We start from the raw sequence: 18568 nt of genomic DNA, 5'->3' as shown, positions 1-18568 counted from the left end.
ATGCCCTCTTATCCTGCTCTGGTCTGACACCATGATCTGGCATCCTCTTAGGCAGATGCTTAAATCACTGCACTTGCCTCTCAGCAAGGTACCCCCACCCCTTATGGACACAATCTACACCTTGTTTGAGCTTCCACACTTCTGTGCTGTTTTTTGCTGGATGCTTTCATCACTTTACTTGGGCTCCCTGAACTGTGCCATCTTTTTGTGGGGTACCTTAAACTGTGGTCAGCTTTCAAAACCATCCATCAGCCAGCTCTCTCTTCCTAACCCCAGTCAGGCTCCAATAGTTCACACTCACACAGGGCCAGCTTTCTAAGGGAGGGTCCTTGTAGAGATGGCTTCACCTCTCAGGAACATGCCTTTCTTTCCAGTCATGCTCTCTAATGCTTCAGCTCAAACATGTCTTCATTTTGCTTAGTATTTCCTAATGCCTTTTGGACTACAATTAGGAAGAGCTTCAATTTCTTTCTTTCTTTCTTTCTTTCTTTCTTTCTTTCTTTCTTTCTTTCTTTCTTTCTTTCTTTCTTTCTTTCTTTCTTTCTTTCTTTCTTTCTTTCTTTCTTTCTTTCTTTCTTTCTTTCTTTCTTATAGAGACGGAGAGAGGAACAGACAGACAGGAAGGGAGAGAGAGAGTTGAGAAGCATCAATTCTTTTTTGCAGCTCTTTAGTTTTTCATTGATTGCTTTCTCATATGTGCCTTGATGGTGAGGGGCACTACAGCAGAGTGAGTGACCCCTTTGCTCAAGCCAGCAACCCTGAGCTCAAACCAGCAAACTTGGGCTTCAAGCTAGCAACCTTTGGGCTCAAGCCAGCGACATTTGTGCTCAAGCCAGCCACCATGGGGTCATGACCATGATCCCATGCTCAAGCTAGCAACCCTGCACTCAAGCTGGTGAGCCTGGGCTCAAGGCCAATGAGCTTGCGCTTAAGCCAGCAATGTCAGGGTTTCCAACCTGAGTCCACCGCATCCCAGTCTCACGTTCTAACCACTGCATCACCACCTCGTCAGGCTCAGTGTCTTTTAAAAAACCACTCACTAGTATGTTTCTGTCACAAAATGACTTAATATATCTAGATAGATAGATAAATTGATAGATAGATGATAGATAGATATCTGTTTAATCTTGAAATAATATGTTTACTGGAAAAGAAGTTTTTTAATATTTTATAAATAGCCAATATCAAGTAGTCTGGGGGTAGGAAATATAAAGAACCTGGAATGTCTTGTAAAAATTATTAATAATAATACAACAACAATAAATAAATGTAGAGAGTAAAACAAATAGAAAAAACACTACTCTGAGTGAACATCAATAAAACAATTGATTTTTTATTTTATTATTTTAATATTGATTTTATTGATTTTAGAAAGAGGAAGGGAGAGAGAGAGAGAGACAGAAACATAACTCCGCTCCTGCACGTGCCCTGACTGGGGATCGATCCATCAAGTTCGACTCCCCGGGACGATGCCTCAACTGAGTCATCTGGCCTGGGCGTATTTTAATCATGTTTTATACCAAACGAAATGTTCATATGCATTATATCACTTTTTTTGAGACTTAAGAAGTTGATAACATAACTGATTATTTCAAATTTGAACTTAAATATTTTGAATGAGGGTAGTACCCAACCAAATACTAAGTTAAATCAGATTCCAAAAGAGTGAGGAGATTTTACCTTTAAATAATTTGATTTGCAAGGAGCTTTTCATGATATTTACCCAATAGAAAATGCACAAACTAGACACACATTGATGAGGACATAAAATGGCATTAATACAATAATTCAAATTTGAAACTGTAAACTTAGAACATGACCAGGCAATTCAATATCATGTTTCCCGACTGCAGTCTCTCTTGTTTGTTCTGAACACACACCAAAGCAAACTACTTTCAAACATTAAGTCACAATACCTGCTTTCAGGTCTCCTTTCTTCCCCGCCATCATCACGAATGGGCATTGCTCTAATCTGCCATCTGTTCATAGCAATTAGACTCATGCATTCTTACATACTTAATTCTGAATTTCCCTCACCCCAGTTATTATGCAAATCATTTAGTGTTGCATCAGCTTCCACCTTCAACCTTCTTTGCCAAAGCCCAAGATAGTGCTTAACAAACAAGGGTATGTTGCTACCAGGAATCCTGTCTTAAAATTCAGTGGTGGTTGTAACTGACATTTCCCCCCTGTTACACATTTACCATGTATGAATGGATATGATGGCTCTTGCCTGTGTTACTAGCTACTTATGAGGCAGAAACTGTGAGATTGCTGAGCCTGCAGTGTGCTCACACTAAATTTAGCAACATGCTGCATAGAACCATAGTCTTCCCATTCATCTGGGGAAAAAAAGGCTCAAAAAGATGCTTCAACTTAATCCTGACAAATTTAATGTACAATTTTTAAAAACCTATTTGTTTAGAAATAATATTTTATTTCTAATTTACATGTTAAATTGCTATTTTTATTTTATAGCACTTATTTTGAAATTTTATAAGCTACTAATTTATAATAGGATATTATCATTAAATTATATGTATTTTTAAATTTATAATTGTAATTGATGAATTGTAATATAATTTTCTATATTTGATTTATACAATATTTTATATATAGGTTTTTCAATTATATTATATATATTTAATTCAGCTGAGTTTTATTTGTATATTCTGGGTACTTTAAAATCAAATACTAGTTAAGGTTGGTATTTTGGTGTTATACAAAAAAATACACACACAAATACATTTGGAAAAAAAATGAGTATATTAATATGATTTTCTTTACCTGATAGCTTTCAATTTTTTTAAAATCATAGATAGATGAGTCCAAGATTTCCACAAGGACCTAATAATTTTTACAGCCTACATATATTACTCACTGCCAAGTTTTATTCACTTTTTTGAAACTGAAGAATTATGCATTTACTAAAAGGCAGCAAAGGCCCTGGCTGGTAGGTTCAGTGGTAGAGCGTTGAGCCAGCATGTGGATTTCCCAGGTTCAATTCCCACTCAGGACACACAGAAGAAGTGCCCATTTGCTTCTCTACCCCTCTTCCTCTGGCTTCTCTCTTTCTTTCTTTCTCTCTCTTTCTCCCCCTCTTACAGTCATTGCTCAATTGGAGTGAGTTGGCCCTGGAAACTGAGGATGGTTCCATGGCCTCCACCTCAGATACTAAGAAGAGCTCAGTTACTGAACAACAAAGCAACATTCCAAATTGGCAGAGCATCGCCCCACAGTGGGCTTTCCACGTGGATCCCAGTCATGTCACATGTGGGAGTCTATCTCTGCCTTCCCTCCTCTCACTAAATAAACAAAACAAAACAAAACAAGACAGTGTAAAGATTGCAGCTCCAATCGCCCTTGTGTATGTTGTCAACAAAAATATTGGGAGACCTCTTTAAGGAAAAGAGCTAAATTTAGACAATAATAGAATTATTAAGTGGTAGTATTCAAGTCTGTCAGAATGATCTGTTTCATTTATCAGAAACAATAAAGCATGAAACTTTCTAAGAAAGAGATTGACTTAGATAAGAGAAAGATAATACAATAAAACAAGGGTCTCTATAAATGGATTGAGCTTAGGTTTGCTGACATTTTTATTTTACTTTAAAAATGGACTCTATTACCAAAATATATCACAACAGCATTATTTATTACCACTATATTGTTAATATTAGTGATGACTGTCTCTTTTACAAGGTATAATTCAAAACATAAAAGATAACATATTATTCCTAAAAAACGGCTAAAATGAAAAATTGAGTGATCTTTATCATTTATCACCTTATGTTACAGTGTGTATTTCCAACATTTTAATTAAGTTGACAAGCATAATAGATTAGGAAATAATTGGTTCATTAATTGGATAATTAATAATAATAAGTCAATAATAAGCATGATATTAATTCCTGGCATTTACTGAATGCTTAGTATGTGTTAGCACAGTGCTATGCACTTTTCATGGATCATAACTTGTCTGAGCCATAAACATTATTATTGTCACCATATTACAGAGGAAGAAAGTGAGATACAGAGATATTCAAAAGGTTTAAAAGACTGTTCATTGTTTTAACAGCTTACCATAACTGTGAATAACTGAATCAAAGTGAATATGGCCACATTTTCAATCAATCATGCTTCCTTAAAAATATAATAAAATAACACAAAACTCAGACACCATTCATGAAGTTTTGAATAGGTAACATGTATGATGTGATTTGTCAGCAAAAGAAAAAAAATAGAAAGAGAGAAAGAGAGAGAGAGAGAGAGCGAGAGAGAGAGAGAAAAGAAAAATAATTAAATATTTATTCACTTTGTTAAGATGTAGTACCCATATTGATCAAGAGCTCAAAATTATACTGATTCTCCACTCTAATTCTTAATGCTGTTGTCAGCATCATCTTCTTGATGTACACAAGGTTGAGAACCAAGCACTTGTGGATTACTGCTCAAATTCTGACAACTCTAAGACTGGAGTTGTGATTATCAGTGTAAGGTCATTGGGGGTAGACATGGGGAAGTATTTTTTATGTTATGGATATTTGTTCTGAGGATTTCAATTTCTTTAGAGAATTTATTTCCACTCCTTGCCTGAGTAGCAGCCCAGCTGACCGCTCCGATTTCTAGATAGGGGAATGTGAGAACCTAATCTTTCTCCATACCGACATATGACTAATGACCTGGTTTTCAGCCCCTTGCCTCAGGGAGGGTTTCATAGAAGAGAACAATCATTTAAAATATACAAAAAAAAAAAAAAAAAAAAAAACCCCTGTTCACTAGAATAGTATTTAGATTTAACAAATGTTATTGCTTGGTTATAATTTAAGATCTTTTTTAAAACTCTTTGTTTTTAAATAATTTTGAGGATACCAGAAAAGTTACAAAAACAAATGCACAGTGTTCTTGTATAACTTTCTCTCAGATTCCCCAAATGTTCACATATTACACAATTATAATACAATTAGCAAAGGAGTAAATAACAGTTACCAATACAAATCCCATTTACCATTTGTATTGGTCTGCTTAGTCTGTCACAACAAAGTACCACAGAATGGGTGGCTTAAACACACTTATATTCTTCCTATGCTTCTGGAGTTTGGGACGACCACAATCACGGTGTCAATTGTGTTGGGATCCGGAAAGGCTCTCCCCTCTGCTTTACGATGTCTGGCTTCTCCTTGTGTACTCACACATTCTTTTCCTCGTGCATGTGTGCTTAGGGGTGAGGAAGAGAGGTCAGAGAGAGGGATCTGTCTGCCTCTCTTATTATAGATTCACTAATCCTACTGGGTCAGGGCCTCATTCTTGTAACCTCATTTAATTAATTACTTCCTTACTTCAAATTTAACCACCCTGGAGGTTAGGGCTTTAATCCTATGAAATTTAGGGAGCACATACATTAAGTCGGTAACACCATTAATCTATAAGATTTATTCAAATCTAACTAAATGACTAATCCATGATAGCAAATTGCATTCAGTTGATATGCCTCCTTAGTGCCCTCAGATCTGGAGCAATTCCCCAGCCATTCTTTGCCTTTCATGATCTTGACACTTTTGAAGAATACTGACATGTTATTTTATAGAATTTCCCTAAATTTGGGTTTGTCTGATATTTTCTTATGATTATGTTTTGATGACAAACTTTTGGCATGAATACCACCAAATTAATACCATGCCCTTAGAGTAAGATACCGGATGGTAGATGATATCAGTATGGATTAGTACTGGTGTGATTAACTTTGATCATTTGATTAAGATGATGTGTGCCAGGTTTTTATTACATTGTGGAGTAATACACTGAGACTAAGCAAAATGTCTTATTTCTCACTATATTTTCCTCCACAATTTCAGCATCTATCAATGCTACTTGCCTGCAGCAATTATTATTATGGTGATTGTCAATGGTAAGTTTTAATTTCTATCACTTCAAGTAAGAATTTTACTGTAAGGAAGAGCTCTCCTTTGTCCTTGTATTTATTTATTTGATTGTTCATTTACATCAATATATGTTCATGGATAGTCCTTCTATTTTGTGAGATATAATATATTATTATCATTATTGCCATTCAAATTAACTAATTAATGGCAGTGGGAAATCTGCCATTCAATGGCCTAAACCTGGCCATTGGAAGTCCCTTCAAATTAACTTCCTTACAACTTACTCTCATAATTTAAAAAAAAAAAACTTTAGATTTTTGAAGTTTTTCATTTACATAAAAAACTACGGTAGTACAGAGATTTACCACATAGCCTATACTGTTTTCTCCATTCATATCTTACATTAAGATTGTACATTTATTATAATTAATGAACCAATATTGACATATTATTAACTTAAAGTCCATAATCAGATTTCCTGAAATTTTATCTAATGTCTTTTTTCTGTTTCATGATCCCTTCTAGAATGCCACTTTACATTTAATTATCACTTCTCCTTAGACCCTGTCAGCTGACAGAGCAGAAAAATATGTAGGCATAGTAACCAGTGTATACACATATCAATATGTAATCATCTGTATTTATATTAAGCTAAACATGAGTTCACGCTGATGTCTCCAACAGTAATCCATGACCAAATGGATCTTCTTGCTCTCGCCTACCACTGTAACAGTGGGAAATCTGGCTCCCAATATCTGCTGTCCATCACTTTGATTGTTCAATTCCAGTATATTTATAAAACAGTATTAGTGTCGTTAACCCACACTGCTACATGAAATAACTTAACCAATAAGATTACAGTGCTGATAATTCTGCCTTTAGTCTTCCAGACCACTCCCTACCAAAGTTACTTAGGTCACACCTTTTTCCCCTCTCCCTTCTATGATGTTACAAAGAAATAACTTAACCAATAAGATTACAGTGCTGATAATTCTGCCTTTAGTCTTCCAGACCACTCCCTACCAAAGTTACTTAGGTCACACCTTTTTCCCCTCTCCCTTCTATGATGTTACAAATAAATTCATAATATAGTCTTAGCCAGAAGAACACTTAATGCCAGGTAGACCTAAAATTATGTAAGAAGCTGCAGCCTGGGCTGTCTTTCATGGGAATGAATGAGATTTTTTTATGGTATTGAGGAGGGAAAATAGTTTAAAATGCCAAGTTTCTGATGTGTCTCACTTTGGAGACTGCAGAGTGTTTATAGGACATACAAAATTATCACAGCATTGAAACCACTATCACTAAATTTATAAAACAATAGGCAGTTCTTCCAGCAACAGTATGTTCCTGAAACCAGTATTTAGCATTGCCTAAGATGATAGCACTAACTTCATGGTGTTTGAGGGTGGGGAAGCTTGACATGAGTTTCAACTTCAGTAAGTTCTCAGGTTCTGTATAATTTCCCGAGTACATTCATTAATATATTAAATTCAAACGGGAGAAATATAACAAGAGGCTTATTTACCCTATGTTCAGGAAAATCAACTTATTCTTTGTGTTCCTGGTAAATTGAGGTGTTACTTTCTGCAGTGTTTAGAACTTTACATTATTGGCATTTCCCGTCGCTGAGCTTTACTTGCTTTGTCTTTCTTTCCCATTCATCATATTCAAAACATTTGCTGACTTGAGTGTGGCATCTAGTTAGTGACAAAAATACTTTCATTCTTTCTTTTTTGCTAATGCCTCTTGTATCTGATCCTACCAGAAATGTTTTTCTCTCATCCGTATATGATTCAGCAGGATGGTCACTTTTAGCAGATTTCTGATATAAAACAGTATTTGATGCTTATGAAGCCAGTGCCTCCAAAGCAGCTTAAGCACATAGGAGTAAAGCTCTGTACTCCTGAAGCCATGGCTTTCCTCAGCTTTCAAATACCCCAGGCTTTGAAAGTTAACTAATGCCTCTGATGGAAGTTAACTAATGTTCTTCCACTGTAGTCTGCTCTTAAATGTTTCTCTAATACTGGTAGGACAAGTACTATTTGGTGAATATGGGCTCTTTCTACATTTACCCTTTGCTGTCTTACCTAAATGTTCACTTTTTAAAGCATTTCTAGATTTGATCTCATTGCTATTCTAAAAGTGAGATATAGGAAGTGTTCGAGCTCAAGGAGAAGCAAAAACAAAGAAATAATGTCCATTTACATGTTACTAAGTTGAGTAATGAATAAATACACTCAATGGATGTGCTCTCATCAAAACAACATTTCACCCAGCTAGGTCTTGCCTTATTATAGCACCTCAGGTTATCTCTTAATGCTTTCCATTTTTTCTATATTTTTCAGAATCCGAAGATCAAATATGATAAAATTTTTTAGCATAAGCGCAAATAATAGTATTATTCTCAAAATACCTATGACATTTTGAAATTCTTTCGGTATGTTCTTCTGATCTTCCTCAATATTTCTCAAATCTGTTCAAATTTCATGTAACCATGTCACTTATCTGTCCTAATTTTGAAGTAGTAGTTTCTTTTTTTTTAAATTCTGAAGATAAATTTAATGGGGTGATATTGACCAATTAGAGTACATGGGTTTCTGGTGAACATCTCTATAGCATTTGCACTGTTGATTGCACTGTGTGTCCATCACCCAAACTTAAATCATTTTCTGTCATTGTATAAAAGTTTCTACATTGCTCTTATTAGGGACTGTCATAGTCATCTAAACAAGTCATCTCAATCCAGTCTCAGAGAGTACACGTCTTTCTACTTTAGATTTCACTGGGCAATAAGCCTGACTTCTGAACTAATAACAATTAAACTACCGCCATATTACTGAAAATTTATTTAGCAAAATTAAACCTGAGTAGATATTATTTTTAATTTATCCCAGTCTATACTAGCTTTTAAGACTTTATTTTCCCATGTTCCCAATTTTTTCATAACAGACTCTCACTTAAAGAAATCTTTCTCTGGTTTAATTATTCTACATTTCTTTATTTAGTTTTCATTCTTCTACTGCTTCTATTCTGGCGGTAAGCATGTTTTTAAAACCCATTCACATTTCTTCTTGATTTCTGGGAAAACCTGATTCTAGGAGACCATTTCATATGTAACCCTTTTAATTGTTTATCCTACATTAGGGAGTGTGATAATTTTACTGTGTCAATAAGTTATATACTTTCTTCATCAAAGGAGCCCCATTGCTTTTCATTTGTTTATTAATAAAATCTATACATTTTTTATGAGTAAAGCTATATAGATTGAATTTCTGAAGTCCTCAGAGCTTTCATAATTTAACAATTTCAAAACCAACCTGATGTCTAGTGGTGTCAAGTAACACTTGGACTGTGGAAAAAATACATGAATCAGACCTTTAAGATGGTTCAGAATGAAAATCTAATAAGGAAAAGATTTGGGACAGCTAATCTATAGTGCCTACTGACATCTGACACTAATAAATTTCTTGCAGACATGACTAAGTCATGAATGTAAAACAGAAAAGAAAATTTCACCTGAAACTCTTTTTGTCTCAGAGTAAGCTTTTTTTAAATCCAAAAGATGACTTTTTCTTTTACACCATAGTGGTCAGTACAGCTCTCTCTGCTCGAGAAAAGGCTATGCCCCAACATCAGGCAGTAGCTACCTATGCCCTGGTTGCTGGGCACAGCTGAACAGCTTGTACTTTGTTGAGGTCAGTACCTTTGCTGAAGGCTGCAGGTATATAAATCCAGATGAGGACAGAAATGCCATGTACTACAGTCTCACCAGGATCAAAATTCTATAGGTCAGGGGTCCCCAAACTGCGGCCCCCTGAGGCCATTTATCCGGCCCCCGCCACACTTCTGGAAAGGGCACCTCTTTCATTGGTGGTCAGTGAGAGGAGCATAGTTCCCACTGAAATACTGGTCAGTTTGTTGATTTAAATTTACTTGTTCTTTATTTTAAATATTGTATTCGTTCCCATTTTGTTTTTTTACTTTAAAATAAGATATGTGCAATGTGCATAGTGATTTGTTCAGTTTTTTTTTTTTAGTCCGGCTCTCCAATGGTCTGAGGGACAGTGAACTGGCCCCCTGTGTAAAAAGTTTGGGAACCCCTGCTATAGGTCCTACCTTTAGAAAGTTATCGCCTAGCCTGACCAGGTGGTGGCGCAGTGGATAAGAGCATCGGACTGAAATGTGGAGAACCCAGATTTGAGACCCCGAGGTCACCAGCTTGAGTGCAGGCTCATCTGGTTTGAGCAAAGCTCACCAGCTTGGACCCAAGGTCGCTGGCTCGAGTGAGGGGTTACTTGGTCTGCTGAAGGTCCACGATCAAGGCACATATGAGAAAGCAATCAATGAACAACTAAGGTGTCACAATGTGCAACAAAAACTAATGATTGATGCTTCTCATCTCTCTCTGTTCCTGTCTGTTTGTCCCTATCTATCCCTCTCTCTGTCTCTGTAAAAAAAAAAAAAAAAAAAAAAAGAAAAGAAAGAAAGAAAGTTATTGCCTAAAGCCTAAAGCAGGGGTAGTCAACCTTTTTATACCTACCGCCCACTTTTGTATCTCTGTTAGTACTAAAATTTTCTAACCACCTACCAGTTCCACAGTAATGGTGATTTATAAAGTGGGGAGGTAACTTCACTTTATAAAATTTATAAAGCAGAATTACAGCAAGTTAAAGCATATAATAATAATTACTTACCAAGTACTTTATGTCAGATTTTTGCTGTTTGGCAGAATAAATTTTTATAAAACAACTTGCTATAGTTTAATGTATTTTTTTATTTATACTTTGGTTGCCCCACTATTGCCCACCATAAAAGTTAGAATGCCCACTAGTAGGCGGTAGGGACCAGGTTGACTACCACTGACCTTAAGTGTCCTGCCCTGGCCATGCCAGAAGCTTCTATTTCCATCTGTTTGTATGAACTCCCAATTTCACTCCATGTCTGTGTCTCAAATATTTAGTTTTTTTTGTATTTTTTTTCTTTTTTTTTTTTTTGTATTTTTCTGAAGTTGGAAATGGGGAGGCAGTCAGACAGACTCCCGCATGCGCCCAATCGGGATCCACCAGGCATACCCACCAGAGGGTATATGCAGAGGTATAATGCTCTGCCCATCTGAGGCATTGCTCTGTTGCAACCAGAGCCATTCTAGCACCTGAGGCAGAGGCCATAGAGCCATCCTCAGCACCTGGGCCAACTTTGCACCAATGGAGCCATGGCTGCAGGAGGGGAAGAGAGAGACAGAGAGGAAGGAGAGGGGGAGAGGTGGAGAAGCAGATGGGTGCTTCTCCTGTGTGCCCTGGCTGGGAATCGAACCCGGGACTCCTGCATGCCAGGTCGACTCTCTACCACTGAGCCAACCAGCCAGGGCCTTTTTTTTTTTTTAAGTGAGAAAAGGGAAGAAAGACAGATTCCTACATGCACCCCGACCAGGATTCACCGGGCAATCCCTTTCTGGGGTGGATGTTCGAATCAACCAAGCTATCCTCAGTGCTTGAGGCCGATGCTAGTACCAATCAAGCCACTGGCTACGGGAGGAAAAGAGAAAGAGAATGGAGAGAGGGAGGGGGAGAAAAGCAGATGTTCTTTTCTCCTGTGTACCCTGACTGGGAACTGAACCTGGGATGTCCATGCACTGGACCAATGCTCTATCCACTGAGCGAGCCAGCCAGGGCCTCAAATATTTAACTTATGCACCAGATTTGGAAGTTCAAAATCACCCATACAAAAGTGGGCAAAAGTAGGTTTACAAATAATGTAAATAAATAGTAAAATGATTAATAAATAAATAGTAGTCCAAGAATAAATTCTGTATCTCTCATACTCACAACTGTAAACCTACTTTTGCCACCTCTGTACATGTCATCTTTTGCATCCTTGAGTTCTGAACAATTTGATACATCAAATAAATAAATGAAGAAATGGGAAATCAAAATATCACTTTTATTTTATTTATAAAATTTAGGTCAGAAGATGCAGTTTATAAAAACAAGTATAGGACTTAATTTTAGCTGCCAAAGTTAAATGCTTATCTGCCAATCACAGGAGGTGAGGGGAAAAGAAGTCCTATCTTTCATGATATGTTACTTTTCCATCATAGCAGAAAGCAGCAGAAGACAAAGACAGAACTATGTTTGTTTGACTCATTAGAAAAAGAAGGTGTTGGGAAAGAGAAAAACATTCCCAGTTCCTTACTGTAACTTTCCATCTGCCTTAACTTTCAATGACCCAGGGTAGAAAATCCCTGAAGACCTGAGGCTTGATGTTAAATCCACTCACACACGTGGTAAATCAGTTACACTCTACAACAGGGGTCCCCAAACTTTTTACACAGGGGGCCAGTTCACTGTCCCTCAGACCATTAGAGGGCCGGACTAAAAAAAAACTATGAACAAGTCACTATGCACACTGCACATATCTTATTTTAAAGTAAAAAAAACAAAATGGGAACAAATACAATATTTAAAATAAAGAACAAGTAAATTTAAATCAACAAACTGACCAGTATTTCAATGGGAACTATGCTTCTCTCACTGACCACCAATGAAAGAAGTGCCCTTTCCGGAAGTGTGGCGGGGGCCGGATAAATGGCCTCAGGGGCAGCAGGTGGCCCGTGGGCTGTAGTTTGGGGACCCCTGCTCTACAACACAGGTTGTGACAATCTGGCAAAGTCAAAGACTTTTGCTAGAACAGTGTCCCGAATGCTTTAAGTGACATGTTCTGACTGCCGAAACTTTATCCCTGTGTGGTATCTTTCCTCTGCAAAACTCCAATTCCTGCTATCTCTCCAAACAGCAGATATTGATAGCAGAGGAAAATATTCAACATTCCTCCTTCCTTCCCCACACCGCCATGTTCTTAAGAAATTAAAAGATAAAACAAGGCCCTGACTAGGGGGTTCAGTGGATAAAGCATCACCCCAGCATGCAAAGTCGCGGGTTCCATCCCCTGGTTAAGGCACATGCAAGAAGCAACCTATGATTGCACAACTATGCGGAACAAGGATTTGAGCATAAAAACAAATAATAGTATTATTCTCAAAATATCTATGACATTTTGAAATTCTTTCAGTATGTTCTTCTGATCTTCCTCAATATTTCTCAAATCTGTTCAAATTTCATATAACCATGTCACTTATCTGTCCTAATTTTTTTTTTATAGGGACAGAGAGAGAATCAGAGGGATAGATAGGGACAGACAGACAGGAACGGAGAGAGATGAGAAGCATCAATCATCAGTTTTTCGTTGCGACACCGTAGTTGTTCACTGACTGCTTTCTCATATGTGCCTTGACCATGGAGCTAAAGCAGACTGAGTAACCCCTACTCGAGCCAGTAACCTTGGGTCCATGCTAGTGAGCTTTTTGCTCAAACCAGATGAGCCCGCGCTCAAGCTGGCAACCCCGGGGTCTCGAATCTGGGTTCTTCCGCATCCCAGTCTGACCCTCTATCCGCTGTGCCAGGCATCTGTCCTAATTTTGAAGTAGTAGTTTCTTTTTTTTTATTTTGAAGATAAATTTAATGAGGTGATATTGATCAATTAGAGTACATAGGTTTCTGGAGAACATCTCTATAGCATTTGCACTGTTGATTGCACTGTGTGTCCATCACCCAAACTTAAATCATTTTCTGTCATTGTATAAAAGTTTCTACATTGCTCTTATTAGGGACTGTCATAGTCATCTAAACTTGTCATCTCAATCCAGTCTCAGAGAGTACATGTCTTTCTCCTTTAGATTTCACTGGGCAATAAGCCTGACTTTTGAACTAATAACAATTAAACTACCACCACATTACAAAGTGGATGTAGGAACAAAACTGCATCGATTTAAAAATCACTAATAGTAAATTCTGCTAAAATGTAAACCTAATGAGATTATTTAAATTGAATTTATTAGGATGGCAATAGTTAACATAATTACACAGGTTTTGGATGCCCAATTCTACAACACATCTCTGTATGTGTTTATCTCCTAAGTCAAGTCACCATCCCTCACCATTTATCCTTTCTCTAGCTCCTCCCCTCTGGCAATCACCGCAGTGTTGTCCGTGTCTATAAGGGCTTTTTGATCCTTTCTTTTCTCTATCCCTCCACTTCCTTTGCGCATCCTTTCCTCTCCCTTAGCCTGCTCACTATATATGAATCTGTCTCTATTTTGCTTGTTAGTTCATTTTGTTCATTAGATTCCACATATGAGTGAAATCATATGGCACTTATCTTCCTCTGACTGACTTATTTCAAGTAGCATAATGATGTTTTTAATTCAAGTTTCTTGTGTAAGAGGATATACTATGATTTCACAAAATTATAGCAAAGAATATACATTTCTCCATGTCTTTATACCATTTCAAGAATGCTATTTTTTTAGTTTTATTTCTCAGGTATAGTTTACACTCAGTGGTGTTTTGTATGTTTCAGATGTTTAGTATAGTGGTTAGATCATGGAATACAAAGTGTATCCTGATAGTTCCATGCATCCCTATGGTCATTGCAGTGTTATTTACAATAGCCAAGATATGGAAGAAATGAAGTGCCCATCAATAGACAAATGGGGAAAACAGCTGTGGTACATACACACCATGGATTATTCAGCCATAAAAAAAGAATGAAACCTTATCATTTACAACAGCATGTATGGACCAATGGGTATTATGCTAAGTGAAATAAGTCTGTTAGAGAAAGACAAATACTTTCTGGTTTCACTTATATGTGGAATTTAAAGAACAAAATAGATTAACAAACAAAATTGAAACAGACTCACAGAGAACAGACTGATAGTTGCCAGAGGAGGTTGGGGTTGGAGGTCTGGGTGAAAAAGGTGAAGAGATTAAGAAGTACAAGTTGGTAGTTATAAAAAATAATCATGGGTATGTAATGTACAGTATAAGAATATAGTCAATAATATTGCAATAACTATTTATGGTGCCATATACTTTCCTAAAAACAAATTTCCTTTAGTTATAAATTTAGGAAAAAATCTAAATAAGAGACAAGCATTTTTCTTATGATATGATATTAACATGTTAATTTAACAGATTAACAAAGTAAAACACTTTAAATATATAAAATACATATAAATAGAAACCTCAATTTCCTTTGAACTCAATCTGCAAAACCGACTCATATAGTCTGCCACCTTTTTTGGTTTTATTTTGTTATTAAAGTGGTATATGAGACCTGGCTAAGCATTTACTTCTGCACCCTGGTTTTCTAGCACTCCATTGTGTGTTTTGAGTTTTGGAAATATCCCTGCTATCCTAACAGTATCTCTGTTGAACTTTTCTATCCTGTTTTCCCGTTGTGGTTTACAAATCCCAATCAACCAGTTTGCTTAGTTTATAATCTGTTTACATTTTTTTAAGGGAAAGAAGGGAAGCTAGACAGACTCCTGCATGTGCCCTAACCAGGTTCCATGTGGCAACCTCATATAGGGCCAGTGTTTGAATCAACCAAGCTATCCTCAGCAACTGAGACCAAGGCTCCAACCAAGGGAGCTATCCTCAGTGCCCGGAGCTGATGCGAAACCAATCAAGCCACTGGCTGCGAGAGGGGAAGAGAGAGACGGGAGAAAGGGAGAGGAAGAGAAGCAGATGGTTGCTTCTCATGTGTGCCTTGGCCACTCTTGAACCCAGGATGTTCACATGATGGGCTGATGCTCTATCCACTGAGCAAACTGGCCAGGGTCTGTTTCCTTCTTAATTTCCAGAGAATCACCTAAAGTACCATGTATTTTAAAGTCCTCTTAGGTATTATTAAGGTACCTGTAATTCTTGGCAGTTGACATATTTTCTAAATTACCTTTACTAATGTTTTTGTTTTGAGCAAGAAATAATTTGTGATCTTATTCCATATGTCATGAGCCACGTTGCTTACATAGATCTTAAAAACAGCTCACCTTTATCATTTATTTCCATAATACTCTCAGGTATCATTTGTCTTTCGTGCTTACATGCACAACCTACATATTGCTCATATTGGGGTGCTCAAAGAGCAGTGGTTAAGGACCCAGGCACTCTTCCATATTTCAGGAAACAGAGCTGCCTGTGTGGAAAGCTGCAGAAACTGCAGATATCAAATGATTATGAGTACTGACGTCACAGTCCAACCATGTCTTTGTCTCGACTTTGAAACTTACAATGCCTGTGAATCTACATTTGTAAAATAGATATAATGTATTCTTGCACTACACCAGCATTCAGTCAGTAAAACAGGAATCACTCTAGATACTTCAAACAAGATGGGCTTTTAATTCAGGAAATTATGTACTTATAAATAAAACTATTGGAATGGCTAATTCTCAGGTATGCTGCTAGCTTTCAGAGAACCCTAATGTTGCTACTACCACTGAGTTCAGAACTGCAGGTAACGCCACTGATTAGTCACAGGTGTTGAAAGTACCTGAACAAGGCTGATCCTTAGGAGAAGCCCTGTGGGCCCATGTGTCTTCCTACACCTGATGATAGAGAATGATACCTTTCTCTATTTTCTCTCTTCCATTCATTTGTTGAAGAACATTTGAATTGTTTCCAGGTTTGGAGCACTATAAATCAAGCTGCTATAAACATTCATTTATAGGTTTTTGTGTGAATTAAGTTTTTATTGTTGTAAATTCTCAGAGGCTGATTACTAGGTTATAAAGTAAGTATATATTTAACTTGATAAAAAACTTGAAAGCCCATTTCCAGGTAGCTATACCACTTTGCATTTCCACAAGCAATGGACAAGAGTTCCAAGTACTCCATCATCTCATCATTATACTGGTATTTTATTTGTATATATATGTTTAGTCCTTCTAATAGGTATTTAGTGGTATCTTCATCTTTTTTCATGACAAATTCTCAAATATTCTATGGTATATTCTCTCTGCAACATTAAATTACAATGTCTTAGAAAAATGTTTACTTTTCCTTTATTTTCTTTTTCTTTTCTTTTTTTTTTTAAGTGTGAGAGAGACAGATAGACAGGGAAAGAGATGAGAAGCATCAACTTATAGTTGCAACACCTTAGTTGTTCATTGGTTACTGTCTCAAATGTGCCCTGACCATGGGGCTCCAGCCGAGCCAGTGATCTTTTGCTCAAGCCAGCAACCTTAAGCTTCAAGCCAGCAGCCTTTGGGCTCAAGCCACTAACCATGGGGTCATGTTTATGGTTCCACACTCAAGCCGGTGACCTTATGCTCAAGCTGGTGAGCCCATGCTCAAGCTGGATAAACCCACGCTCTAGCTTGTGACCTCAGGGTTTTAAACTTGGGTCCTCAGCATCCCAGGCTGATGCTCTATCCATGATGGCTTATTTTTCAATATATAGTTTTTCATTATAATCAATACATCTAAGTATTTTATAAAATCAAGTTAACTTCTAATTTTGCAGTTGAAGGAATAAGATAGCTTAAGGACGTAGATATCTCATTATATAGAAATGACTTTATCAATCTTTAGGAAAATAAAGAGAATTTACTTCTACTAGATAGTCTTGGAATTTCATTCACTTTGAGATTTAATAGAAACAACACATTACGTCTTAGAAAGAACAAACTAACAAACACCAAATATCTTGGAAATTTGCAATGGCATATCACCATGAACTTAGATTCAAAGCAAAGAAATGTAAGTATTCAAAATCATAAGAAATCATTTTCCTTTATGTTTTTATTCAGACATATAACATTCTGTAGAGAAAACCTTACAGATGAGTATGTAATTTAATGATAGTCAATAGTTCTAAAGTCTATCACTTTCTTTGCTTTCAAAAACATCTTTAAAAAAAATAAATTAGAACCAAAAAAGGTAAATTAAATCAAAATTAGGTGATAGTTTTATTGAGAAAGTCATAGAACTTAATAACATCAGAATACATGAATACATACTTTGCAAAATACTTAGATTTTGCAAAGGAGTTGGATGCATTAGAAACCTTAATTGGTTGCAAACAGCTATTGATGGTAAATGTTGGTAAAGGCTTCATCTGGTAAAGCTTCACACATGTAATAAAATTAACTTGTGATCTAAAAAGAGAAGCATGAAAAGCAATCAATACTCATTTTGTTGTGGATTTTGAGTGAAATTCAGAAATAATTGAGCAATCTAAAATCCTCAACTGTTTTCTTTATCAATAAAATGAGTCAAGTTAATTTGGCCTAAGATTCTGTCAGAATGCTTTAATATGTTTGTTAAGAGAAAATATAAATAAATTCAGAGATATACAGACATATCTTACACAGTGTGTCCGTCAAGTCATGGTGCACTTTTGACCGGTCACAGGAAAGCAACAAAAGATGATAGAAATGTGAAATCTGCACCAAATAAAAGGAAAACTCTCCCAATTTCATACCTATTCAGTGCAGTTCGATGTGGGCTCACACACAGATTTTTTAGGGCTCCTTAGGTAGCTATCCCGTATAGCCTCTACAGATTTGTCACTGACTGGTGGCCTACCAGAACGGGGTTTCTCCACCAAACTGCCAGTTTCCTTCAACTGCTTATCCCACCGAGTAATGTTATTCCTATGTGGTGGCGCTTCGTTATAAACGTGCCGATATTCACGTTGCACTTTGGTCACGGATTTGAATTTAGTGAGCCACAGAACACACTGAACTTTCCTCTGTACCGTCCACATCTTGACTGGCATGGCCATGGGCTACTCCACTGTATACACGGTGTTACGTCATCATCTGCACATGCATACAT

This window comes from Saccopteryx leptura, chromosome 1 (genome assembly GCF_036850995.1).
Source record: "Saccopteryx leptura isolate mSacLep1 chromosome 1, mSacLep1_pri_phased_curated, whole genome shotgun sequence".
Taxonomy (NCBI): domain Eukaryota; kingdom Metazoa; phylum Chordata; class Mammalia; order Chiroptera; family Emballonuridae; genus Saccopteryx; species Saccopteryx leptura.
The sequence above is the reverse complement of the archived record's forward strand: the minus strand, read 5'-3'. Positions refer to the sequence as shown.